Source organism: Ovis aries, chromosome 20 (genome assembly GCF_016772045.2).
Source record: "Ovis aries strain OAR_USU_Benz2616 breed Rambouillet chromosome 20, ARS-UI_Ramb_v3.0, whole genome shotgun sequence".
Classification (NCBI taxonomy): domain Eukaryota; kingdom Metazoa; phylum Chordata; class Mammalia; order Artiodactyla; family Bovidae; genus Ovis; species Ovis aries.
This window is the reverse complement of record NC_056073.1, coordinates 31,930,863-31,958,424: the sequence shown is the minus strand read 5'-3', so window position 1 is coordinate 31,958,424 and position 27,562 is coordinate 31,930,863. Positions and strand designations below refer to the sequence as shown.

The following is a 27,562-nucleotide window of genomic DNA, read 5'->3' as shown; positions in this document are numbered from 1 at the left end:
GCAGCCAAATAAATAAGAGAAATAAATGTTTAACAAAAAGACAAAACTTAAGCTGGACAGAAGCCTAAGATTAGTTTCCCCAAAGGACTGCCCTAGAACAGTTAGGTAATTCTATTCCTTTTATATCAAGAAGAGTCAAAGCACATACCATTGTTTTAGCAGGTAACCTCAGTCCAGAGAGGGGGACGGGCCAGCAGGAGGAAGGAGACACAGCCCCTCTCCAGGCTAAAGACTTCCAAAGTGGGCAGACACCAACAGCATCAATAGTTGCCCTTAAAAAACCTAGCAAACAAGCAAGCAAAGCTGAAAAACAGCAGCAGAACGCTCCTGTGGTCCACCTAAACGTGACGGAAAAGCCAATATCACTGAGACCGGCTCAGAGCTCTTGGAAGCAGCTCAGTCATGGGCGGAGGTCTGAATGAGTTGCTTCCCCAGAGAGAAAAGAACAAACAGCCCCTTCCCCAGGAGGCTGCAGGCTCCTGAACCCCCTCCTCCACAGCCACGGAGGAGAAAGCAGCTCTGGGCTGCATGCATTCTTGCATGCACACTGGCGCTGACTCACTTGGCAAAAGGCTTTGCAGTGAGCAACAGGTTGCTCTTTGATCTGGGTGGGACAGGCATCCCATCCATTCCAGCTAGGGATGGGGGCAGGGAAGCTGAAATTTGGGAGCATTCTCCAGAATTTTTTTTTTCCTCCAGAATTTTAAAAGGAATGATGTAGAATTATGCACATTCAGTAATATTAATATCTAACGCATGAAAGGCAGGACAGAATGTAGTGCAGAGACTCTTTCTGATGCCGCTCCTCACCCCAACGTTCAAAACTAACCACAATTTACACATAAGTCCTTAATAAGGTCCTCCCAAGTGTTCTTTGTTGCTTACTAAGAAGTCTGTCCAATTTTCATTAAAAACACCTTCTTGGGTTCATAAAGCAGGCCTGTGCTATCTTTGCATCACATGTAAACATAGCAAATATCTATAATAAATATCAAGAAAAAGGTCCAGAAAATTTAATAAATATCAGGAAAACATGTTCTTTTTGTACTCAATAATCTTGTTATATAAAACATACCTTAAAGGCTCAATTTGGCAAATTTAGTCAGTTTCATATCTCATTTTTTCAATTACTGTCCAATAGGTCTGTTGCATCCTGGCAAGCTTTGGTCATGGGAAAAAGACTTAAAAGTGTGTGGAATATTTTAACTGTGTTATTGTTTTGACTTCCTAGAGATTACATTTTTAAACAAAAAAGATTTCTTTCTCGTACCCACTGGATCAGTAATTGCATGGACTCCTAAGCATTCTGATATAAATGATATGGACCTGAGTATTGGGATTTTGAAAAGGACCGCAGGTGGTTCTGATGCTCAGCCAAGAACAGAGAAAAAGGATGATGCTGAATTGGTTGAAATTTTCAAACTCAACCAAAACAATTTGCTGCAATTTCTCAAATATCCAACTTTTAAAAAAGAGTCTTAAGCCTCTCTTTGGAAAGTTTAAATGTTAAATGAATTAAACATTAGAGCTGGATAGTGAAATAATTTTTTCCCTTCCTTTCTTTCAGTACCAGGTAAGAAAGCTGCTGCTTCTTCTTTTAAAGGAAGGCTTTATTGCTTTGCCAGGTAAAGGGAGACACACCAGCCTTCTGCCTCAAAAAACTGTGTGTCTCCAGGCACACTTCTTGAGAACAAAAATGTCTGTCTTGGATTCTGAGTTTTTAAATTGCTTCGGGATGTCCTCAGATGCTTTTCATTACAGTTACTTGTTGAATGGATGCCTGCTGGGAACAGGAAGAGGGGTAAGCAGTTTTGTGAATGTTCTGTTTTGCCTATCTGGTCTGCGAAATGATCATTATCTATCAGAGAAGAATTTGGCTGATAGCTGGCTTAGGCTGAGATCCCTATCCTGCCATCAGCTCCCCTAGAGGCTGACTCACTGCCTAAGGAGAGTCATAAAATAAGTTTGAGGGCTTCTGCACAAAGTTAGGCTCTTGAGAAAAAGGAGTAGGTTGAGAAAGGGAAGAGCTGGAGGGATGATGGGTAACAGTGCACAAAGCACCCCCCTGCCTAACCCTGAAGTGGGGGGTGGCTACTTGGCTACTAGTCTTCCAGCAGCCTCAGCCATTCCCCAGTGGCTAGATACTCTGTAACTCTATCATCTTTTTGATGAGACCACTCCCACCTCCTGGAGCCTTAAGTCCTCAAGCTGCTCACTGGCTTCCTAGACTCACAGACCTGCTTTCTTCCAGCAACACTATCTATCCCTAAAGCTACGTACTCATTTGCAGGCTTTAAGGACTCAAAACTGGTTTCTAGTCATTTGCATTTTACTAGCAGATGCTTCTTTGAAGCAATGCCTTCCCCTAAAGAAAGGACTGATGTACTAATATCAATAGAATTGCATTATCACTGCTGATAGCGGTATAAAGTGATACCCAAAGCTTGGAAGACAACTGGTAGTATCTTCTATTTAATGTGTAAAACACATTTATCCTTCAATATGTCACATCTACTCTTTGCTATCTCCTGTGTAGAAATACTCAACTTCACAAAAAGTTATATACGGGGAAGTTAATGACAGTCAACTACGTAATAGGAGAAAAGTGGAAATGATATAAATATTAATCATTATAGGAATGATTAATACATTATGGCATAACCTGAGCAGTTATAACAATATGCCCACACAGAAAGACCCCCCCCACCCACCTCAGAACAAAGTGCAGAACAAGTTAGAGTATGATACCAGGAATGTTGAAAACAAAATATAAAATTATGTACATGAATCAAAAAGTTCTGAAAGTATACATAGACAGTCCATGGAGAGGTGGGATTGAGTGGCAGTCAGAAACATTTTAATTTTCCTATTTTGTTTAAATTTTTGTAAAGGAAATGGATTTATGTATGATTGATATGATGCCGAATACTTTTTTGAAACTGCAGAAATTTTGAGTTGTCTACAGTTGGGACTTGGAGAAGGCAATGGCACCCCGCTCCAGTACTCTTGCCTGGAAAATCCCATAGACAGAGGAGCCTGGAAGGCTGCAGTCCATGGGGTCGCTGAGGGTCGGACACGACTGAGTGACTTCACTTTCACTTTTCACTTTCATGCACTGGAGAAGGAAATGGTAACCCACTCCAGGGTTCTTGCCTGGAGAATCCCAGGGATGGGGGAGCCTGGTGGGCTGCCGTCTATTGGGTCGCACAGAGTCGGACACGACTGAAGCGACTCAGCAGCAGCAGCAGAGCTGGGACTACAGAGGAGACAGATCTCACATACAAGAACATATAAGACAACTTTGATGGGTAACAGCTCTATTTATACAGTTTGTTGTTTATATCTGTAAGTCCTACAAAGGAGAAATATGATTTCTGAGAAATAAGGTATTAGGTTTCATAAATTCTGATTACACCCTAATAATTCAGATTCCTCAATGAAGTTTCCATGATGAGCTTTGAATTATAGACCAACTTCTTTATTTTCATCTGAAGGACTTCTAGAGATGGGACTGGACTCCTGGTAAGAGGTACTATACCGGGTACACGTTTCTAAGACTCACCAAATACCATGCCTAATAAGCAAGAAATTCCACATAAAATAACACTCTTCTTGGGCTTCTGCTACTTGAAACTTTCCAACTTTCTAACTCTAGAAACTAGACATGTTTCTAGTTCTCAAGTTACTGACTTCTCACCTGGTCTTTCTGAAAATGCCAGCAGAACTAATATTCATTTATGTGCATTAAATGAAAGGTCTCGAACCTTAGGCACACAGTGAAGCTGCTACAGTTTGTTCCTTACTTTGCTTTGTCCCAGGCAGCCCAGGCGGTTATACCATGTGGCCACCCCTGCCCCACAATTCCCATAATCCCTGGGAAGCATCGACTCTTTCTGGAGGAATCCCAAGCACTTTGACTAAGAGTTGAATGAACCCTACCATTCTGAGCTGAGCCTCCTAGCACAGAAGACGGCCACAATGGTTTCTCTTCTCGACTTTTCATACAGTGAAAACTGCTGCCTTCTCCCTGGCTATGCAGTGCTAAGATCCAAGTGAACACACAACAGTCTTTTGATACAAAATGAGTACAGGATTTCACGTGTTCTGATATGACACGGTGATATAAGTAGACTGGGCCTTGGTGGGTGTGATGCGCCACCATGTGACCTGAAGTTCCTCGTTTGTTTAAATTAGAAGGGAGCTTATCAAATCACCAGGCAATTTGGGAAGAGCACTGAGTCTGGAGATGGCAGGGTCTGGGGAGGGTGGATGTGAGGCAGATAAAAAAGATCAAGGGATCAAGAGGTTGCCCCTTCACCCCACTAGATTTCTTGCCTTGTTTGGACCAAAAATAAGAGGTCTAGTACGAGCACAGTTCAGAGGAGGGACTAGCCAGTGCCCTGGAGAACTCAAAGATAACCTGATTCTTAAGAATAAATGAATGAATGACAGAGGTCAACCTTGGAGAGTTGCTTGGAGGACGGGCAATGAAGGGCATCCATCACAGAGCAGGGCTCTGCAGCAGATCCTAACACGCAGCTCCTGACAGTGCTTCCGGTAGAAATAGCAAAAACGGAAGAAAAATGCTTTGAAAGTTCAGTCCAGGTGACAGTTCCATTTCCCCTTACATTTTTATAAACTGGTATTCTGGTTTATACTTTCTGGTGAATTTGATTAGCCTGAGTTAGCAAGCCTCTCTCCCCAAGCGTGAACAACTCCTTTTGGAGACTCTCAAGGTGAGGTAAGGCAGGGTGAGCTCTTTTTTTTATTTTTATTTTTATTTTTTTTTTTAATTTTTAAAATTTTAAAATCTTTAATTCTTACATGCGTTCCCAAACATGACCCCCCCCTCCCACCTCCCTCCCCACAACATCTCTCTGGGTCATCCCCATGCACCAGCCCCAAGCATGCTGCACCCTACGTCAGACATGGACTGGTGATTCAATTCTTACATGATAGTATACATGTTAGAATTCCCATTCTCCCAAATCATCCCACCCTCTCCCTCTCCCTCTGAGTCCAAAAGTCTGTTATACACATCTGTGTCTTTTTTCCTGTCTTGCATACAGGGTCGTCACTGCCATCTTCCTAAATTCCATATATATGTGTTAGTATACTGTATTGGTGTTTTTCTTTCTGGCTTACTTCACTCTGTATAATTGGCTCCAGTTTCATCCATCTCATCAGAACTGATTCAAATGAATTCTTTTAACGGCTGAGTAATACTCCATTGTGTATATGTACCACAGCTTTCTTATCCATTCATCTGCTGATGGACATCTAGGTTGTTTCCACGTCCTTCATCACCTCTCAGGCACGAATCTCCAAATGAATGAGTTCACAGTAGACGTGTTAGAAGCATTGATTAACCATAATTGGACAAAGCAACCAGTCAGTAGAAGGAATGTTACTAAGTATACTGAGACTCATGAAAGGAAATAGGAATCCTTAGGTTATTTTTAGTTTTTCCAAGCATAAAAGCACTCTGTTGCATTAGGATAATACAGAGAAGTAAAAAGAAGTTAGGGCAGGGATGGGGAGTAAAGAACCATATAGTTTCTATCCACCCAAAGACAACCACCAGTAGAATTTTGGTGCATACAATTTTCTTCAACTCAATAATTTTGAGCACAGTACATACTAAATTGTGTATGCTGCTTTTTCTATCATATTCTTTTTTTTAGAACTATATTTTATGGTTTATAATTGGCTTTCCTCTTCAACTACCTTTAAGAAGGTACTTAGGAGCTTCCCTGTGGCTCAGACAGTAAAGAATCTGCCTACAGTGCAGGAAATCTGAGTTCAATCCCTGGGTTGGGAAGATCCCCTGGAGAAGGAAATGACAGCCACTCCAGTACTCTTGACTGGAGAATCCCATAGACAGAGGAGCCTGATGGGCCATAATTCATGGGGTTACAAAGAATCGGACGTGACTGAGTGACTAACACACACTACGTCGACCCACAATCCAGGTGCTCCTTGGGATGATAAAAGGGATCCATTCAGTCTGCATCACGCTGCTGCTGTCTAGTTGCTACGTTGTGTCCAACTCTTTGTGACTACATGGACTGTAGAATATCCAGCCAAGCTCCTCTGTCCTCGGGGTTTCCCAGGCAAGAATACTGGAGTGGGTTGTCATTTCCTTCTCCAGGAGATATTCTCCACTGAGGAGTTGAACCCGTGTCTCCTGCATTGGCAACCAGATTCTTTTTACCACTGAGCCACCAAGGAAAATCCAGTCTCTACGATAGATGCCTTTTATTTTTGATTTTAAGATATGGTCAAAGGCAAAGTGTATCCTTGCAAGAATGACTTCCCTATGGGAAAGGAAGGGGCAGATTAGCATTTGTACATGCTGGAGATGCAGGACATCAAGTATTATGAAATTCAAAAAACAGCCACACAACAGCTGGACATCATTCTCTTCACCCTGCAAAAGTAAAGGTTTTTATGGTCTGTTTCCCTCCTTTTTCATTTAGCTGAATTCTCCAGTATACAACACAAACAGGTAATTCTGGAAGATCCCCACTACTGACAGAAAATATAAGAGACATCTGTGATTTCAGAACAAAGAATTTGTTCTCACTGAAGCATTTCTCATGGAGGGAGAATGTCAACTTAGAAATCAATAGTGGTATAGCTACAAAGCTATACCGTCTCCACCTTAGACTGAGACTAATCTTCTGTGATAAGGCAAGAGCCAGCAGGTCAGCTGGCAGGTTGCTGGGGTGACATGCAGGCAAAAGTAGACAATTCTACAATTAACTTGAGTGTTGGCTTGGTGCCAGGGATGGGAACAGGCAAAGGATCATGAGACAACTTTGTGTGGGTGTATGTGTGTGGAAGTGTTAAAAAAACTGCTGTGATGATTGCTGGACAATGTATACATTTCCTGAAACTCAAACTATATACTTAAGATGAATTCAATTTATGATACGTAATTGTACATCAATAAAGCTGTTGGAAAATCTCTATCAGTTTCCAGAAAAAGTCATCATTCCTTCTGCAAGAGGAAATGCCAAGGAATCAGGACCTGAAAAGGAAAAGCTCAATTAATAAGGAGCCAACTGAGAGCTGAATATTTTCATGTTTTGATCCTTTTCCCTGTAGGCACCACATAAGACGCAGCACACTGGCCCCACTGTGCTTCCTGACTCATTTCATCATGCCCAGGTTGTGTTCCTCCACTCCCCGCTCCTAACAATGTCATCCTGTTTATGCTCCCCTACATACTGGTCAAGAGCAAAAGTATAATTCAGCTGTCTAAAAGAGGCATGTGGGCCAGATGTGAATAGCCTGCTATGCTAAATGATTATTTAAGATGAATCCTAAAAATAGGTGTCTATGTATTATATGGTTGCAAGGTACCTATTACAGAACAGTTGACTAATCTTAAAAAAAAAAAAAGTGGATATATTTAAGTCATTGGCTTTTTTTCTGTAGTGTTCTGTCTTAAAATAAATCAAGGCAAGGCTAATATTTGCTTCTCAGTTGTCAGCTTCGGTTTGCTAACCAAGTGATAAATACATGCATGAGCTATTACACTGATGAACTGAGACAAGTGACGTGAATGGATGAAGAACCTTATAGAACAACTTTGATGTCAACTTTGATCCGTTGGTTAAGGCGTTGGATGCCTGGAAAGTTTCTATTTTTGCCTTTGTAACTGGTAAGTGGTTGGTAAGGAGGTACTTTGAGGCTATGCAAATATCTTGTTTCTTTAACCTAGACGTTTTAGCAACCATTGATGATTTTTTCCCAAATCAATTATCATTATGATGGTGGCAAAATGGTATGCTTTGAACTCAGTCATTGTTTTGTACTATAAGAGCTTTCTTGAATCCTTTTATTTGTTTTTATTTACTGTCAGGTCTGTTGGGATGGACTCACAGATTCTGATTTTATTCAGTGGGTTTGATCCATTACTACTGTTTGATGCAAAAGTCAACTGTTTCCTGAAGCATTTTCTGAGCAAATCAACCAGCTCAACCAGAGGAATCTTGCCGTGTAAACCACAAAATTTCCAGTATTTTTGGTTGCACTTCTATCTTATCTATTTATTTATTGTTTTCAAAGTTTGGTGTTTATTTAACTGATTTTTTCAATTACTTTTTATTGGAGTGTAGTTGAATTGATTTATAGTTGATTTGCAATGTTGTATTTTAGGTATGTAGCAAAGTGAATCAATTATACATATATACGTATACATATATATGTAATATATCCACTCTTTTTTAGATTCTGTTCCCATGTAGGTCATTTCAAAGTATTGAGGTCAGTTTTCTGTGCTATACAGTAGGTTCTTATTGGTTATCTATTTTATGTATCAGTTCAGGTCAGTCGCTCAGTTGTGTCCGACTCTTTGTGATCCTATGGACCATAGCACGCCAGGCCTCTCTGTCCATCACCAACTCTTGGAGTTTACCCAAACTCCTGTTCATTGAGTTGGTGATGCCATCCAACCATCTCATCCTCTGTCGTCCCCTTCTCCTCCTGCCATCAATCTTTCCCAGCATAAGGGTCTTTTCAAATGAGTCAGCTCTTCACATTACGTGGCCAAAGTATTGGAGTTTCAGCTTCAACATCAGTGCTTCCAAAGAACACTCAGGTCTGATCTCCTTTAGGATGGACTGGTTGGATCTCCTTGCAGTCCAAGGGACTCTCAAGAGTCTACTCCAACACCACAGTTCAAAAGGATCAATTCTTCGGCGCTCAGCTTTCTTTATAGTCCAACTCTCACATCCATACATCATGACTACTGGAAAAACCATATCCTTGACTAGATGGACATTTGTTGGCAAAGTAATGTCTCTGCTTTTTAATATGCTGTCTAGGTTGGTTGTAACTTTAATGTCTAGGTTCTAGGCTGGTCATAATTTTATATATAGTACTGTGTATATGTCAATTCTAATCTCCCAATTTATCCCTCCCTCTCTTTCCCCCTTGGTAATCATAAGTTTGTTTTGTACATCCGTGACTCTATTTCTGACAAAACTTCCAATTATTGATGGGAATTAACATACTCAGGGACTCGGTGTTTTATAACTATTTCCCTGAATGTTTCACCTCTTTTAACAAGCTACAGACTTCTTGAGCATAGGTACCATCTATCTGTACCAACTTCTTTGATGCTCAGGGTAGAAGAGAAAAGCATTGTTTCTGGAGCCAGGTAACCCAGGTTTCACTCAAGTTCTCTCTGAGCTCCAATTTTTCTTGTCAATAAAGTGAGGATAATAAGACCTAAGTTACCAAAGCTGTTGCTAGGAGAAAATGAGATAACGTATGTAAAAATCTTAGTGTGGAATAATGGTTTCTTTTCTACTATCAATGTCTAGAATGAGCCCTTAGAAGGTATATCTGACTTTTATCCATCAAATAGAATGCACTAATTATAAAACTATACATACTTTTTAGGGAAAGAGATAGTATTAGTCACTTGGTTGTGTTCAACTCTTTGCAACCCCATGGAGTGTTGCCTGCCAGGCTCCTCTGCCCATGAAATTCTCCAGACAAGAATACTGGAGTGGGTTGCCATTCCCTTCTCCAGGGGATCTTTCTGACTCAGGGATCGAACCTGGGTCTCTTGCACTGCAGGCGGTTTCTTTACTGACTGAGCTACCAGGGAAGCCGAAAGAGATATACAGAAATAAAGAAATTTGATATTACTGCTCCTCTCTTTCTTTCTCTGTTATTCCCCCCTCAAACCAATGAGAGCAGAGCACTGTGAAGCTATTTTCAGCGTCTTGCCCAACCATTTGAAGAGTAAAGAAGAAACATTAATTGCATGTCTACTCACTGGAACAGTCAGTTGTAAGAACTTCTATATAATTGACACCATTTCAGCCTGAGGAAAATGAAAACCCCCTCTTCTTCCATTCTGGTGGATTAAATAAATGCAGAGAGGAGCAGCTGGCCTCACGATAATTAGAAGAGAAATGATTCAGGACCTAAAACTTGCTTAAATGTCAAGGGGGGTTGAATGGATTTTGACTAATGTTGTCATAACTCATTTTAAAATGCAAAGTCGAAAACACTTAGAGACCCTCATTTGGTGCAAAATAGACATCAAAACAGGACCAACTGTTTCCTGGTTCAAAGGAAAAAACATTTTGTGCTTAAATGAAGCTTGAAGCTATTAGCAATAATAAGTCAATTTACTAATTAAAAAAAAAACAACACACAAAACAGTAAAAACCATGCACATCAAAAGGGGAAATTTCTTGGAAACACTGTCCTCGTAGACAGCTTGGCTGATCCTGCTGAGAAAAAAGTCCACCCACCACAAACCCTCATTATTTGATCATCAGATTCAAGAACAACGCTCCAGTATGAAGGAAATGGCCCCATGCCTGTTGTTACCAGCTCCTCTAGGCTTTCCTTGCATGTAGCCTGTTTACCCCTAGAGCTTGGCAACTCATTTCTAGCTAATGGTGATTATTGCTTCTTTACTTCAAAATACACCAAACTGGTACTAACATCTTCTGCTGTTATTTGATTTTACTAAAATTACCATTTTTTTACAGTTTTTTTTAAAAATTGGCTTTACTTTTTAAAGCAGTTTTAGGCTCAGAGCAAAATTGAGCAGAAGGTACAGAAATTTCCTATATACTCCCTGCCCCTATATATGCACAGTCTCCCCTACTATCAACCCCCACCAGAGTGGTACACTTGCTACAGTCAATGAACCCACATTGTCACATCACCATCATCCAAAGTCTATAATTTTCATTAGGATTCACTCTTGGTCTCCTACATCCTATGAGTTTGGGAATATGTGTAATGACTTGTCCACCATTAGAGCACAGGGAAGCAAAATTTCCCATCTCTGAATGTGTCTATTTTGCATGTGGATTAATTTAAGCTGATTATCTTGAGAAATGGAAGACTCAAGAAGTTTGAAATTACAATTTTTGGTACTTTATTTTTAGAGCAGTTTTCCTTTGTATTTATTATTTAGTTTTTGGCATGCGGAACTTCCTGGACCAAAGATTGAACCTGTACCCCATGCAGAGGAAGCTTGGAGTCTTAGTCACTAAACCACCGGAGAAATCTCTAAATCACCATTTTTTTTTTTGGTAAGCTCATAGTTTTTATTATTTTCACTAGAATGGAGCTACATCTTTGGCCACCTTAAAGAGAAAAAGCCCTTTGGTTCTAGAAGATTGTCCCCAACAGCGTGCTGGGAAGCATAAGCATGCACCATGCATGGTTCCTTTGCCTAGCATGTGTGTCTAAAACACATCTGTTCATGGGCATGAGGGTCAGGTAAAATATGGAACTGAACCTTGTAATTAAGCTATATGATTTGGCTCATCTCAGAGAAAGGAGATGAATTATCTTAAAGCTTTTTAGATATGGCCTACACAATCAAACAAACAGATTTTTCTCATGATTAATTAATTTATTTCTGGCCATCAGAGCAATAAAGTGGAATTGCTGGAGGGTTGACTGACAATTTTATGTGATGGCACGCATGCATGCTTAGCTGCTAAGTAGCGTCTGACTCTATGATCCCACAGATTGCAGCACACCAGACTCCTCTGTCCAAGGTTTCTTGCAGACAAGAATACTGGAGTTGGTTGCTATTTCCTCCTCCAGGGGATCTTCCTGACACAGGGATTGAAGCTGTGTCTCCTGCATTGGCAGGTTGATTCTTTACCACTGAGTCACCTTACAGCTAAAGACCTCAACTCAATTATGGTAATGCCATAGGATCACAGCTTTCGTTTGCACTAGGAGGTGACAGTTAAGCCTTGCTTAGGTAAAGCAATGGACTTAAAGCCAAGGCAGTCTTTTCAAACTCAAGTTACATTCGTCATTTTATTTCTGTTGTTATGACAACACTTTTAAAAGCAGTACTTCAAATGCTAAGCATTCAGGCATCTTATTATAGACTTGAATATAATACACAAAGGTATGAAGCACAGCTCGTAGCGGTTTTGAAGGAGTCGAGATGCACAGTTAGAACACCTGGATACCTTCTCAGCTCTGGCCCCTGAAGCTCCTTCACTTGGCTTTTTTATGTAAAAAAATAGTGAGGGCTCATCCAGAGGAGGGAAGATGAAAGAATTTACGTGGGAAGATATGCATTATTATTCACAGTCTCTATTCTGATACTCTTGATTACAGCCTGCGTCATGGCTTTTTTAGAAGTCTGTAAGTGATGGTGTGTTCTGATCAACTTCAAGAGCCTATTGTTAGCTATTGGAGTGATTCGTTTATATAACTGTAGCTCTATAGAAAAAGTTCTCATAACATAGACTTATTACGAAAATTAATAATCTATAAAGGGAGAGTGGTATTTAGCATGAATCTGTAACAGGAAGCAACGATCTGTTGTGTCTGCACTATAGTCCGGTAAAAGCAGAGAAATGTTTGTTAAACCTTATGTTTTAATCTTTTAAATTGAAGCACAGGTGATTTACAATCTGTTAGTTTCAGATGTACACCAAAATGATTCAGTTATATTCTTTTTTTCCGATTGTTATCCATTATAGGTTATCACAAGATAAATGAAAATAGTTCCCTGTGTTGTACAGCAAGTCCTTATTGCTTATCTATTTTACATGTAATAGAAAAATACAGAATGCTTCACAAAGTTGCACGTGATCCTTGCACAGGGGCCGTGCTAATCTTCTCACTCTTGTTCCAATTTTAGTATACTTGCTGCTGAAGTGAGCACCATTTTTTTTTAAAGCAACATACAAAGAAAAAGATGTTTTTACCAAGGAAATGAGTCAGTTGAATGTTGGCACTTTCCGATCATTATGTGTTGGGTTGGCAAAAAAGTTCCCTAAGATCGTATGGAAAAAACCCGAACAAATTTTTTGGCCAACCCGATATTAATAGGGAGAATTTTATCTCTATTGTTAATTCTCCCTGCCTTGGAGTACATTTTTTCTGATAATGTGACCTTGGTCTCCCTAAACCTGTGGTGTTCTGTCTGAAGTCATGTGAATTATTACTGAACAAAGTAGAGGTGAAAAAAGGAGGATGCAAATGATAACATTTCAGAAGAAACCAGTGTCAGAGAGTTACTCTGTGGTTCAACTAGAATAAGGCTGTGTTTGAAAGTGCCATCACATGCCAGCAGTTTCAAAGCTGTGTGGTTTCCCAGAGGCCTGCACACATGTTCTCTGCATGGTAATTTTAGCAAATTAAACTACTATAAAGGGAATAGTGGGTTCATTACTGGTCCTTGCTCCTGCATACCAAGAAGGTGGTCATATGAACAACATCTGCTGAGTTATTTTTGGTTGCCAAAACCAAATAATTTATAACCAGAATGCAAAGCAGTTAGGTATAGCTATGTGCAAATGCCTAGATTATCAACAAAGCAGAATTATGTTCCTTTTTGTGATACATTAAGAGGGTAAAATCATTTCTTACTGTTCTTTGCTCCAACCAGAGGATTTGAAGCTGTAAAAACAGGAATGAAGCAAAAAGTCCATTTAATCCTTCAAGTACAATTTAGTTGCAAAGAAAGAACAAATGCTTATGGATCCCACACTGGACCCATCAACATATGGCAGACTCCCAACAGCAAAGACAAAAGAATACATTGCAGGCCTATTTGTACACATGTGAAATGCCGAATTACTTGGATTCTGAGCCCAAAGGCACTTGGATACTTCCCCTCACAGAGGCCCACGTAACTCCAAAAAATCACACGACATTCCCAGTCAGCTAGCAAGTTAATCTCCACTCTTAGCTATCTGTAATTCTTTGCCCATTCATGTCCTTAGCCAACCCACCTAAAGGGGAGTCAGATCCATTTTTCAAAAGCAGGAAAAAGAAGGGTTGGAAGACTTTCCCCAAGACAACCTCTCTCCCCCACCACACAATTCCATCACCTGACTTACCAGTTTCAACCCTATTCTAGGCCCTTCCCTCTGAATTTACTCCATCCACTGGTCACATTAGAATTGTTCGAAGGGCTATTTTTTATTTTCGGGGACTCAAATCTCACTCTGAAATGCTTGGTCTTCTCTTGGCTCTGGGTTTTAAATTTTGTCTCTAGTTCATTAGCAAGAAAATGGTTTTCATTCATTTTCTTGGGTCCTACCCACTGTCTCCATGCACCCTGTCCCTCTGGCCAGTCTGGGAGAAATAAAGTAGGTTAAGATCTTCACAGGGCTTCAGACTCCCTGCTGAGTAAATCATTTATTCATGGGAAAAAAGGAGGAGAAAGGACAAGATACTCAAGAAATATACTGTTGGGAGTCTGCCATATGTTGAAGGGTCCAGTGTGGGATCCATAAGTATTTGCTCTTTCTTGGCAACCAAACAGTACTTTAAGGGTTAAATGGACTTTTTGCTTGAGTATCTCTTGTCCTTTCTCCTCCTTATACATCTAGATGTAATGTGTAGACCTTGTCCTGATTGTGATGACAAACCTACCAACAAAAAGTCATTTTTGAGATATTTGGGACATTTTAACACGGATTAGACTTCAGATCATACTAAGGAAATATTGTTCATTTTGCTAGGTGTGAAATGGAATTAAGATCATGCAGAAATATGTCTACACTTTTGAGAGGCCCACGGAAGTTTGCAGGAGTGAAATGACATATAGTTTAGATTTGCTTTAAGATGTTTTAACAACAATAACGGGGATATATGAAGCAAATATGGAAAATTCTTGACAATCATTGCACTGGGTGATGGGTTTTTAGGAATATGTTATTCCATCTGCTTTATTTATGTGCACATTTGAACATTTTAATGTGTCTACTGTTCCAGCATTGATATAAGAAAGCAATTCCGAATAGTGAATGGGTGTCAGGGCCCACATCTAGCATGAAGCAGTCAAGTATTGTGTCAGAAACTACTTCTTGGCTTTTAGCCCCTTTATGGAACACTTCAGAACACAGGGAATGTAAGAATGGGGGATGTAGCATGAAAGCAATACATGATGATCTCTGTCCTCCTTGAATCTCAGGGCAGATAAAGAGGAAGTCAGAGAGAAGGGAAATTTGTCTATTTTCTCTAGAAGGAGAAGGAGATTTGGTTTAGCCTGTTTGCTTGGTGGGCTGACCCAATCCCACTTCAAAGCAAACAAGAAGCCTATAATTTGACCACACTGGAGGTCAAATTAACTGGCTTTAATAAGTTCCAGACCCACCTAACTTTCCACTCCTCCTGGACCAACATCTGTGTAAACACAGAAACCCCAAACTAGGACTACCTCTCTTGGCCATGGAGCAGGTCAACAGGGAACAGAGCTGTGGGATCACGGGAGCCTCAGATTTTGCCTCTGTCCTCTGGCTGGTTGGGAGAAGCGTGTGGGAATAGTCTGAGGCTTTCACCATGGACAGGGCCACAGAAGGGTCTGAGGTGTCAGGACTTGAACAAGTGCAGGCTCTGAGCAAACTGGCAGTGCTGAGCCTGGGAGCATTAGTCATGCAAAAATGAAAAGATGAAATAATCTCTGCATAGGCAAGTTCAGTTTTCCAGTCAATTGACGGAGGCCTTCTCCACCACAGAGGTAGATATAGTGGCTCAGATGGTAAAGAATCTGCCTGCAATGCAGGAGACCTGGGTTTGATCCCCGAATTGGGAAGATCCCTAGGAGAAGGGAATGGCAACCAACTTCAGTATTTGTGCCTAGAGGATTCCACTGACAGAGGAGCCTGTTGGGCTACAGTCCATGGGTCGCAAAGAGTCGGACATGACTGAGCAACTCACACTTTCATTTTCTCCACCATATAGGGCTTCTAAAGAATTTAGTACTGATGCCAAAGTTAAAAGAACTTAGAACAGGTGACCCTTTGGGGAATAAAAATAAAGAGAATGGTGCATCTTTTGGTGGTCACACAGCTGTTTGAATCTCTACTATCATCTAGTGAGGAGATTCATAACATTTCAAATCCGCGGGTCGGTCCTTTCCAAACGCTTTGACATCTATACTCTGAGAACAGCCATGCAGATAAGGTAGGGCAACTGTCCTGATTCCCATTGCACAGGTAAGGAGACCGATCTATAGACAACTGTACTAACAAGACTGTTGGCAGAACTGGCTCTAGCATCAGAGTTTCTGCCCATCTCTCCTTTCCTTTAGCTGAGAAAGCAGAACTCCTCTTCCAGTTTTCTTTGCCTTCTTCTTTAAATTTGGCCGTGACACGGGCCTCGCAGGATTTTAGTTCCCCATCCCTCAGCAGTGAAAGCTTGGAGTCCTAACCACCAGACCACCAGGGAATTCCCTTTTTTGCCTGTTTCTTAATATGACTTTCCATCAACTTGGTGAGAAGGGTCACCAGTACTCAGAATGCCCTGTGACCTCACAGACATCATTAACTAGCACTGATCAGGTGCTCAGAGAGTTCAAGAACAATTGACCTTTGTTTCACTGTTACTCTTATTTTTTATTTTCTTATTCCATAACCATTCCCCATGAGCTTCTTTGGTGGTTCAGTGGATAAAGAACCCACCTGCCAATGCAGGAGATGCATGAGACTCAGGTTCAATTCCTGGATTGGGAGGATCTCCTGGAGAAGGGCATGGCAACCCACTCTAGTATTCTTGCCTGGAAAATTTCATAGGCAGAGAAGCCCGGCGGGCTACAGTCCAGGGGGTCATAAAGAGTCAGACACAGCTGAGTGGCTGAGCACTCATGAATTCACTCACTCAACCATTTCCCACAATGAGATGCTCATTATAACACAGTATAACAATAATAACAGCATTTTAGAGTCAACAAATACAAGTGGGTAATCCTTGCTATTCAGGAGTAACAAATTCATGACTAAATCCAGAAAGTCATGTTCACTGTTAGAAACTGAGTTACTGGGCTTTTTTGAAGACATTTACCACATTAAAATAAATATTTAACCTATATTTTGGCCTCTGAACCTTCCTATGGATATAACTATCAATAACCTCTAGAAAGAACATAATACAGTTTAGAGAGTCTCAAACCTGGCTGCATATTAGAATTACCTGGAGAGCTTTTTAATAATGTGATTGTCTGAGCCTCATCCCCAGTGGTTTCAATTTAATTGATTTGGGTAGAGCCTTGCCAGAGATACATAAAATCTTCCCAGGGTTTCATTTTTTTTTCTCTGCACACCGTATGCTGTAATCTTGATCACATCTACCTCCTATTCTTTCAATGCACAAAAAATTGAGTTATTAATGTTCTTTAGTTGCTTGATTCCAACTCCGATACAAAAAAAATACTTGGAAAAGGCATTGCCAGTTTTCACCAGAAACACAGGACAAAACTGCCTCACTTCTCTAATGGCAAAAAAGGAATGGCTTTGGGTATCCTAGGGTTTAAAAGAAAAACTGTCCACTGTGTGAAGACGCAAAAGTAACTCCCTATCAGGACTGGAACTCATGGTCATCTAATCTTCTGTTTCCCAACTGTGATGACAAAATATAGGCCTTCCGTGTCAGGGCTGTGGAGACCAAAGAATTCAGCTTGCCTGGCAGAAACACTTTATATTGTGCAGCCTTGATGAGTTGCCTGACCTCTCCAGACCATAATTACCTCATCTGTAAAAGTGGGAAAAGAAACAAACTCCCAGTTTGCTGTGAAAATTAAATACGCTAATGAATTCAAGTGCTTAGAACAGTGAAGAGCAGGCGCTATTCTGATTGTTATCGTGATGAGGATGTATTACCAAGTTGTCTCCAGTTTAATGAGGTCTAGATGACAACATCCTGTGCATCTCCCAAAGAAAACTGGGAGGCTGATTTCATGAGTTTTATACTTTACCTAGGAGCTCATTTATAAGTACTGTACATTCTCAAGTCTCTTGAAAGTTGAATCAGCTGAGCTAGGCTTCAATTAGAGACTATATAATATCTGCAGAGGTGGTGGGAAAAAAGTTGATTCCCGCTAAACAAAAAAAATGCAGTCGGTATTAAATACAGCACAAGATCCTAGGATACTTTACCACCAAGCAGGCGTCTGTAAGAGTTGATTTTCTACAGTATGATTTGTGAGCTTTTCAGTGGACACCCTCCAGACAACCAGCTGCTCTGAACATTTTTCTCTTCTGAAGGATGTCATTCACATTGTGTTTCTCAAACCTCATCTCAAGACTTTGCAATCGAAAGTACAGAGGACGTTAAATGTGGGTGTTGAGTACAATCCAATGGGATGGGCAGAATTTGGAATGTGACCTGGGCAATGTCTTCAAAAAAAAATGACATGCATGCATGTAAGAATGTATTTTGATCCCTAGGAGGGACAAAATTTTTCTCTGCACCAAAAATATATCATTCGGCAGTACGGGTTTATTGTTTCCGAGTCAGCAGTGCGGGTGTTTCAGCCCCAAGAGCAGATGCCCTCCAACTGTTCAGCCTGGGGTATGAGGGTGAAGAGAAAAGGGGGGCAACAGCGTGGACAGGTGGCTGGACACAGCCAGTGATTGCACCCCCTACCCTTCTGCTGCCTTCCAGAGCTGGATTTCAGGCCATGCTGTGTGTCACAATTAATGTTCTCAGCAGGGAAGGGCAGTATCAAATTTATCAGTTATGTTTCTGTTAGGGCTTACTGAGTCAAGGAAAATGGTTTAGGTGGGAGCATTAGTCTTAGTAAATGAGAGTACTCTTAAACTTAACACATGCATATATAGGTTACATATTTCCTGAGAGTCAACTCAGAGACGATGTCATGCTATCATAGCTCTAATTAAAAGACGGTCTTAGGTGAGACAGAATCTTAGAGATTGCTGCAGTCAGTGTGTCTGAAAGCAACAGAGAGAAGCAGCAAGTAGGAACAATGGAGCAGCAGGATCCAGAAGCTCAAACACATACGTTCACATATAGACACCTCAAGTTTACAGTGTGTGGCTAGACCATCATTCTGCAGTCACACAGTTGGTGTGAATATCCTCTTTGGAACAACGACCTCTGCTCAGTTTCCTCGTCCCTAAACATTTACATCATTTATTGTGATCATTAAGGGAAATCAAGCCTCTAAAGTATAATGCACAGAGTACACACTCAGTAAAACAGATGTCTGCTACCAACACCACCACCATCATCACCGTCATCATTATCATCAAGGTCAAGGATAAAAAGACATACAGCCTCACCTAAACAATGACAGTTTCGTTTTTAAGCTCTGCTTCATTTTGCTAATCGAGTTGGTCTTGCTAAAACCCAAGATCTCAAGTGCTGAAATCTGCTGCTGTAATAAGATTATCGTGAAGGTGCAACTCAATTGTCTCAGCTGGGCTCCCCTGTGAGGGCGTGTGGGGAAGGGAGCAGTCATCCTCAACCTTCTGTTAACCTTGTCTGAAGACAAAAATCTGATCACGGCATGTAACTTGACCTTAGAAAAGTTGACTCTTTTTGGTCCCCCCAAACAGAGCAACTGAAGGCCAAAAATACATATTTCTTTTTCTCTTCATGGAGTTTACTTTGATTGTTCCTTTTGTATCTTTAGGAGAATGTGATGGAGGGATTAGAAAATAAGAGTGAAGGTCAAGGTGCAGTGTTGACCTCTGAACTTCACTGCAGTGCTCTGGTTTAACGAGCTCAATTTCACCTCGTCTAAGCTCCCACATAAGACATTTCTTTTACAATTCATTGCTGGGGTAATCTGCCCTTCAAGGAATTGCTCCAAGTCCAACTTTCTGATAGTAGTAACTTTAGTGATAACCTAGTATATACTTGTTTTGTTCTGGCTACAGGGAAGTTCAGAGCAAAACTTGCTGCTCAATCATAGCATAAACATTCATTCTTTGAAGTTAGGATATTGATTTTTCTGAGTTCCTCCTTTTGATACTTATTCTCTTTTTAATTGTATGATATTATAACCTGTCTCAAGTTTTTGAAAAGTTACAAAGAATAATTTTTTTAATAAACTTTAACCAAATCTAGTCAAAGCTATGATTTTCCCAGCAATCATATATTGATGTAAGAGCTGGACCATAAAAAAGGCTGAGCACTAAAGAACTGATGCTTTCGAATTGTGGTGCTGGAGGAGACTCTTGAGAGTCCCTTGGCCTACAAGGAGATCAAACTAGTCAATCCTAAAGGAGATCAGCCCTGACTGTTCACTGGAAGGACCGATGCTGAAGTTGAAGCTCCAGGACTTTGGCCACCTGATGTGAAGAACCAATTCATTGGAAAAGACCCTGATTCTGGGAAAGGTTGAAGGCAAATGGCGAAGGGAGCAGCAGAGGGTCAGATGGTTAGATGGCATCACTGACTCAATGGACATGAATTTGAGCAAACTCTTGGGAGATAGTGAAGGACAGGGGAGCCTGGTGAGCTGCAGTCCATAGGGTCGCAAAGAGTCGGACATGGCTTAATGACTGAACAACATCAACAAAACCCAAATCTTATTTTTCTCCCAATTACCATAGATGAATTCAAAGAGGCTTTAACAGCTCTTGCTTGCTTTAACCTATTGCTTGGCAAAAGTCATGAGCATATTTCCATCTCTGTCCACTCACTGTCCCATAATTTGTTTCAGCTGCTTATTTCAGTTTTAATTTTTGGAAGACATTAGATCTCAGAGGTTCTGGACAATGTGGGAACTCGCAATCATTATTATAAATCGCCTATAACTCTTGATAAACAAAATAATCATCATTCCCATTGAATTATTCCCATGAAGGAAATTTTACTCAGGCTAACACAGGGCACATGAAGATAATTTCTGTTGCACTGATTTTAAAAATGAGTACTTCTGGAAAAGATTATACAGGAGTTAAGACAGTGAATCAAAGCTTTTGTTCTGAAAATTATATTCAAATGTAGTCAGTCCAAATCTGAGAACTCTATTTGTGATGCAAATCAAAGGCAAAAAATACTTCTGTTTAACAAACCAATGCAATTTTTCATATCACACACTGGTTACCACTTTAAGTCTTCTCTGAGAACAGAGGGATAGAAGGGTGAAACATGCATGGATTAACCAGATCTGACACCATTCATTTCCTTCAACTGCAGGTAATTACCCTGCATAATTCTCCTATGCATAAATTAAACTGTATGAATTAACAATGATCTTGTTTTCCTACATTCAGTAATTGAGACAAAACTGATCAAGAGACACTCTACATGTGGGTACGGATTAGACAATGGTCCTTCCAAAAGAGAAGGAATGACTCCTTTTTTCTCTCAAGTTGGGCTTCCCAGGTGGCTCAGCGGGAAAGAATCCACCTGCCAAGCAGGAGAAGTGGGTTCAATCCCTGGGTCGGGAAGGTCCCCTGAAGAAGGAAATGACAAGCCACTCCAGTATTCTTGCCTGGAAAATTCCATTGACAAAGGAGCCTGGTGGGCTACAGTCCATGGGATCACAAAGATTCGGACACGAGTTAGCGATAGAACAACAAAATTGCTTTTTCTCCATTTCCCTCCCCTTTTGTGGGATTTTCAGACCTCTGAGGCATTGTAAGGAACAAAGTTGTTAACGGGGAGGGGGGAGGCTTATCACTGACACTGTCATTTATCAGAATGGATCATTTACCCAGTAGAAAAATGTCTGTTTCCTCATGATCAGGTACTTCTCAGTGCAGACACAATGCCTATTTAGCTGGATTCATGAATCTTTTGGATGCATAATGTGGGAAGACTTCTCGGTGATTACAATAGAATCCTGAGATGTCTCATTAATGCCTTGATATCAACTAAGAATCTCAACCTGAAAATCACATGAGCCATCTGAGTACTGAGGGACTAAGCCAAGTGATCTAGGAACCACAAGCCAGCTTAGTTCTATGGGAGAACTCAGGCTTACGGAACATGCTACTAACTGGCAGTCATAGGAACTCTGAATTTGGGGCTTTTGTATGTTTACGTCCACAGCTACAATCCAGACTTGATACCAGGCTATCCAGATTTAAAACCGAACTCTGCCTTTACTAATTTTGCTCAATGTCAGTTCTCTCATCTATAATACAGATAATAATTTTACATTGGGGTCATTGCGAGAATTCAGGTAATGAATGCATGTGCCTGGCATATTGGAAATGCTATTAAATGATAGTTATTATTATTAATATTACACAAGACATTTGAATTTAGATTCAATGCTTTGCTGCAGAAGAGGAGCTTAATGTCTACATCCAATATGAGATACAAGTGAACACATCTATAATTTAGAAATGGGGCTTGTGTTTTTTTTGGGGGGGTGTTATTTTTTAAATTACAAAGACTTCAGACTCCCCTGTGTCTACATTCAGGATTGCATAATTCACTCAAAGAGAAAGGAGAATCTACATGCAAGATCTGTGTGCTGTGTGCTCCATCGCTCAGGAACTAGAGCCCACCAGACTCCTCTGTCCATGGAATTTTCCAGGCAAGAATACTGAAGTGAGTTGCTCTTTACTACTCCAGGGGATCTTCCTGACCCAGGGATCGAACCTACATGCCCTGCATCTCCTGCATTGCGGTAGAGTCTTTACCACTGAGCCACCTGGGAGGCCCCACGTGCATGGTCTACCTGGAGCTATTTCTCCCCATCTGGACTGTAAAGGAGAGATACTCATTCCTTAAATTAAGATGACACATTCTCTCAATACTGTTTCCATATCTCTAGCCTGGTCACTGTATATACACACACATGAAAGCTCCCTGAGCTAATGCAGCCCCTCAGCCTCTTCTGGCTCTGGCTGTTTTCTTCCATTAGTGGCAAAACAGCCATTTTGCAACATTCAGAGCCAAAACAAACTACATCTGGAAAATATCTTAATGTGAAGAAACACACTTTGAGGATCTAAAAGAAATAATAATAAATAACCCTTTAAAGAGTAACAGCACATGTCATTTCTGTCCTATTTTAGCCCAAAGACTATTTGACAAAATTCAAAGGGCAAGTTTTTTTAGGGATGTCATGGGAGCCTGCAAAGGGAGCAGTTCCTGACCTTTCTTGTGTCATCGGGGCAGGTTTCCACTTGCAAAATACGGTATCAAACTGAGAGCATTAGTCAGGTAAGAAGAGAAAATAGTTGTGCTTCAGGCTCTCAATGAATTAGGCTTCAAGCAGGCCATATTTTGGTGCCTGAAGGTGTGGGCAGGCAGAACAAATCATCCCTACCTCTCTCCAGCTTAACACTGATTTTGCTACCGTGGCGAATGGAGTGGATATTCTGGAGTGGCAGACCCCGAATGAGAATGAGAAAGGCTAGGCACTAACCCAGCCTCTTAGACATACTAGCACTGTGATTTTGCACAAGCCAGTTAATCCTTTTGTTTTGTTTCCTAATTGGTGAAACCATGGACATTAATGTTAGTCTTGCCTACATCATGGGGTTCTCTGGTTTAATAGGATAATGGGTGTGCTGGAAGTTGTTGAAAACTGCAAAACCCCACAGTAATAGAAGGTGCTATTTAGACTAATGCATTATTAATATTATGTACTATTTCCAGGGGACACCTTGAACCTCAGAAGTAAACTTTAGGTATCAAGGAAGGAGGCATGTGGATAAAAGAAGTGATAAGAGCAGTCAGCCTGCTGGCGAGGAAGGGCTTGCCAAGGGTGGCTAGCTGTACTTGATCATGGGTTTGTCCAGCTATGTTTCATCTCTTTTTCTCCATCTCCTGAGTGGGTCCCTATTTGACAACACTCCCTAAAGTAAAGACTTGTGGTATTTCTACTGGCCAGACTGAGACAACTCTACTTTCAAAAGAAGTTACTGGGAGTCTTGCTTATTCACCTGTTGAATTAGCCAGTTTGAAATTCTGTCTCAAGGCTACCAATTCCCCTTTTCCTAAATCCTCCCCCAACAAACCAACCTCTGTTCGCTTCTAATATCTATTTTAAGAATGAGTTTCTCTGAATATTCAACAAGAGGAAGGTAGGCTTTAGATCTGGTTATTCTACTACTGACAACTGTCATACTATTTACCTCGCAGTGAAGAAATGTGATAGGAATAACAAAAAATCGTGGTTTTAACTGACCTTATTTCTGCATCTGACAGTATGGACTAGAACAACAACAGTGAGTCAGGAGCTGGAAAGGGCTCTGCTGCAGTCAGATGGTGGCTGGACACGGAGAAGTAGGGACCAGAGAAGCTGAGGGCTGCCCAGGCGTCTCTTTCTTCCAGGTTCCAGGCCTTTCCTTGCGGTCAGTTAGTTGGCTTTCTCACAGCATGGCAGCCTCAGGATCATCAGATAGCTTACATGGTGGCTGATAGCTTCAAGAACTAGTAAGAAGCTGAGTAATCTTTTGCGATCTAGCCTTGGAAGTCAATTCTCTATGAGTCAAGAGAGCCACGATTTTGAGGAAAGGGAAGGAAAACCTCATTTCTCAATTGCAAGAGTATCAAAGTCACTATGTAGGAAGGGCCTTATAGGGTGGGAGATACTGTTGAGGCCATTTTTGGAAAATACAGTTTGCCATATAGACTGTCTATATGTCAATAATTATCCTTGATACTGATACTTATGTATAATCTCTCCTTAGTACCACCCTGCCAGCAATAGCTAACAGATCAGTTAGTAACTTCTAGTTCAGTAAAACAGGCAACTGTTCTGAGGCCTTCTCCTCCTCTCCCCCTTGTGCCTTAATGACTTAATAACACTGGTTAAACTTCCTAAATATCTCAGGCATCCAATTCTGTTCTGCCATGTCCACATGCCTCCATCCCTCAGGGCGCAGTGCATGTACACTGTGGCTCTCCAGGCCCCCCATGCATTCTCATGGCAGCTGCAGTGGCCATCTGTGATTGGCACTGGATGTCATTCCAAGCCCCATCTTGGTGACTTCCAGTAATGAAGCCTAGAAGCAGGAAACTACATTTCCCAGAATCCCCTGCAGCTCAGATTCTGCACATGATACAGGGTGCCTCCACCAGTGCGCTTGCCACAAGATTTGAAGGGGAGGCTGCGGTATTAAGCTTCCTATGGCTAATGTAATGAATTACTACAAATTCAGTGGCATAAGGTGACACACAATTATTATCTGACAGTTCAGGAGGTCAGAAGTCTGAAATGGGTCTCATGGGGCTAAAATCAAGGTGTCAGCACAGGTGTGTTCCCTTCTGAAGACTCTAGGGAAGAACCCAGTTCCCTGGCTTTTCTAGCTTCTGGAAGCCACCCACATTTCTTCTCTTGGGGCTTCTTGCTCCACGTTCAAGCATGCCAGCAATGCTGCATCTCTCTGGGCCTTCTCCCATAGTCACATGACCACAGCTTTTAAGGGCTGATGAGATTAGCCTCGGCCCAGGTGGAGCATCTGGGATCATCCCAAGGAGCTTGACTTTAGCATCTTTCCAAAGGTCCTTTTGCCACGTAAGGTAACATCTTCATTCACAGGTTTGGGGGGATTAGGCCATGGGCATCTTTGAGGGGGCGGGACATTATTTTGCCTACTATGCTGTACTTCATCTCTTCTGTTGTCACCACTGGGAATCACCTTCATGGACTACCTGGTTTTTCTGTGGTGGCTTCCTGGCTATCTGTTTCCTGACCGTGGCAGGGACAGCTTCCTTCTGGAGAGAGCAGCTTCCTAAATCATCATGCAGTGTCTACATTATTGACCAGGCAGTGACTCCATTACAACGTGAATTTCAAAGTTGTTCCAGAAAGCTCGACGTACAGTGTGTTTCCCTGGCCTTTCTGACCCAACAATTTTGTAAGTCATTTTATTTTACATTCTTTCTGCTGAGTGGATTCTGTTGTCTGCAATAGAATCCCAATGCCCATTCTCAGGGCTATATCCCTGTGTATGTCTATCTTTCTCTTTTCTAAGCTCCATATATTTCTGATGGTGAACCATCACCAAGACAACTAAACTGTATTATAATTTTGGAAGATATGGTTCATTTCAAAGTGGCTAAAATGCTGCTAAGCAACTTTATAATAGAAAAGTATGGCATTGCCATTCAAGGGTTACTGGTAGTTATCCTGGAATATTTATTTGAGATAATTAACCTTAAACCTCTGTATTGCAGCAGGGGGGACATTAATTAGAAGGTGGACTGTCACAGTTAAGGCCAAGACCAAGTCTCTCCAGGCCTTCATATACAGCAAAAAGTAGGGAAAGTAAATGCTGTCCCAGGAATAATCTCTCGGGAATTTACACTTGCTCCAGGAAACTGTCACTATGGATTTATTCCCCCTACTAGGGGAAGGAAAAACCATGTGCTCTTTGTGTTCATCTGTGTTGCTTTTGTTATTTGTAAGGTACCTTCCCCCCAACTCCGCCCTTGCCTCTCTTCCAAAAGTCCTCCTAGAAGACAAAGACAGAAGGGGACAAGGTTGAAGTGAATGGAGTCCTTGTTCCTTCAGTTCCTTCCTGAACAATTTGCTTGAGGAGAAAGAGATCATTTTCAGTGCTAGAGGTGAAAGCCACAGCATTAAACCCCAAAGACAAGTGACTTGCACAAGAGAGGGTTGTTAGGCATTGTTCTGTACACAGGTTGTGTTTTGGGATGGTCTCACCAGCCTGTTTTTAATACCATTGCCATTATTAATAGCCTTATGTCATAACTGTGCCCATGTGACCTTTGCCAGGCACACTGCTCTGCTGTCCTGAACTGTTCTACCTTCATCTTGATCTTAAATCTAGGTCACAGGCAGTGAGTTCACACTGGATGCCTATGACTTGCTAGGCAGCACGTAAGCCCTAAGGATCCAGGAATGAACGAAATGGGCCCTCTGTACCCTCAGAGAGCTCACAATCTTCCTAGTCTTATCTGGTGAGTCTTCTCTTTTCCCTTCCATTCATCTATAATCTTACCAAAGGCGCATGGATGAAATCCTCACTGATTACTCCAGTCACAGCCTTCCTCGCCTTCCTCTGACCTCCCATAGCCCCTTTTCTAGGGTGACCAATCAGAATCCTTCTGAGTGAAAGGGGTGCTATTAACATTTATGCTTATGCTGAGAAAACAGATGTGAGCAGAGCAAACCAAGACAGGCGGATGGCACTCCGTCCTACACAGCTGGGTATCTCCTCCTTCTCTACCAGACTGTGCACTTCCTAGAAGGTATAATCGGTATCTTACACTTGTATATGGAATGAAAAATTTAATTCTGGCCAGATCCCAGTGCTCCCTTAAATTACAGAACACTGTAATTTAGGACTTGGACTTCCAATCCATCTCAGAAATAAAAATGATTATTCACCACTTTATTATACTTATTATATTTGTTTATTACTTTATTATATTTGAATGCTAAATGGTGTGAAAAACATTCCCTTTGTCTAAGACACTGCCATCCTCCATCTGGCAGAGAGCTCATTTTGAGCTTATGAAACACAACACAGAAACATTGCACCTCATTTGCTCTCACTGTTGAAAAGAAATCTAATTTTCTTTTTTAATTAGTGTGATGGACGTGTGAAAACATTCATATCCTCCACGCAGTGCTCATCAGTGTCATGTAAACGATGGGCACAAGAAAATAAATCGCAGTGGTTTCTTTTCTCGGTGGTGTCTAGGGAGGGCACCCGGCATAGGGCCATGTGTAAAACGATCTTTTGTAGGTAACTGGCCACATTCGAGAAAAACATTTATTATTTTTAGGGAATACTTCCAACTAAAGTGGGATGAGTACACTGTAACCAAAAAAAACCCCACAACCCACCACCCCTCAACAATAACAACAAACCTTGGCCATTTCCCCAGCGAGGAACTTGGTGGCCTCAGA

At 41.2% G+C, this 27,562-nt stretch overlaps 1 protein-coding gene and 1 non-coding gene across 10 annotated transcripts in view; both read right to left on the bottom strand.

Annotated features, from left to right (window-relative positions):
• RIPOR2 (RHO family interacting cell polarization regulator 2) overlaps positions 1 to 27,562 on the bottom strand; it is a 217,509-nt gene that overhangs the window by 51,910 nt on the left and 138,037 nt on the right. The window contains exon 1 of one of the 9 annotated variants that reach the window (XM_042237465.2): positions 149 to 27,542. The exons of the other annotated variants lie outside the window; for them this stretch is intronic. The gene's annotated coding sequence lies outside the window, so the exon portion shown is untranslated. Of the gene's footprint in view, positions 1 to 148; positions 27,543 to 27,562 lie in introns of those variants that run through there. 9 annotated transcript variants of the gene reach the window in all.
• On the bottom strand, positions 12,576 to 12,682 carry LOC114109745 (U6 spliceosomal RNA). The gene has a single exon (XR_003586328.1). It is a non-coding gene; the product is annotated as a U6 spliceosomal RNA (small nuclear RNA).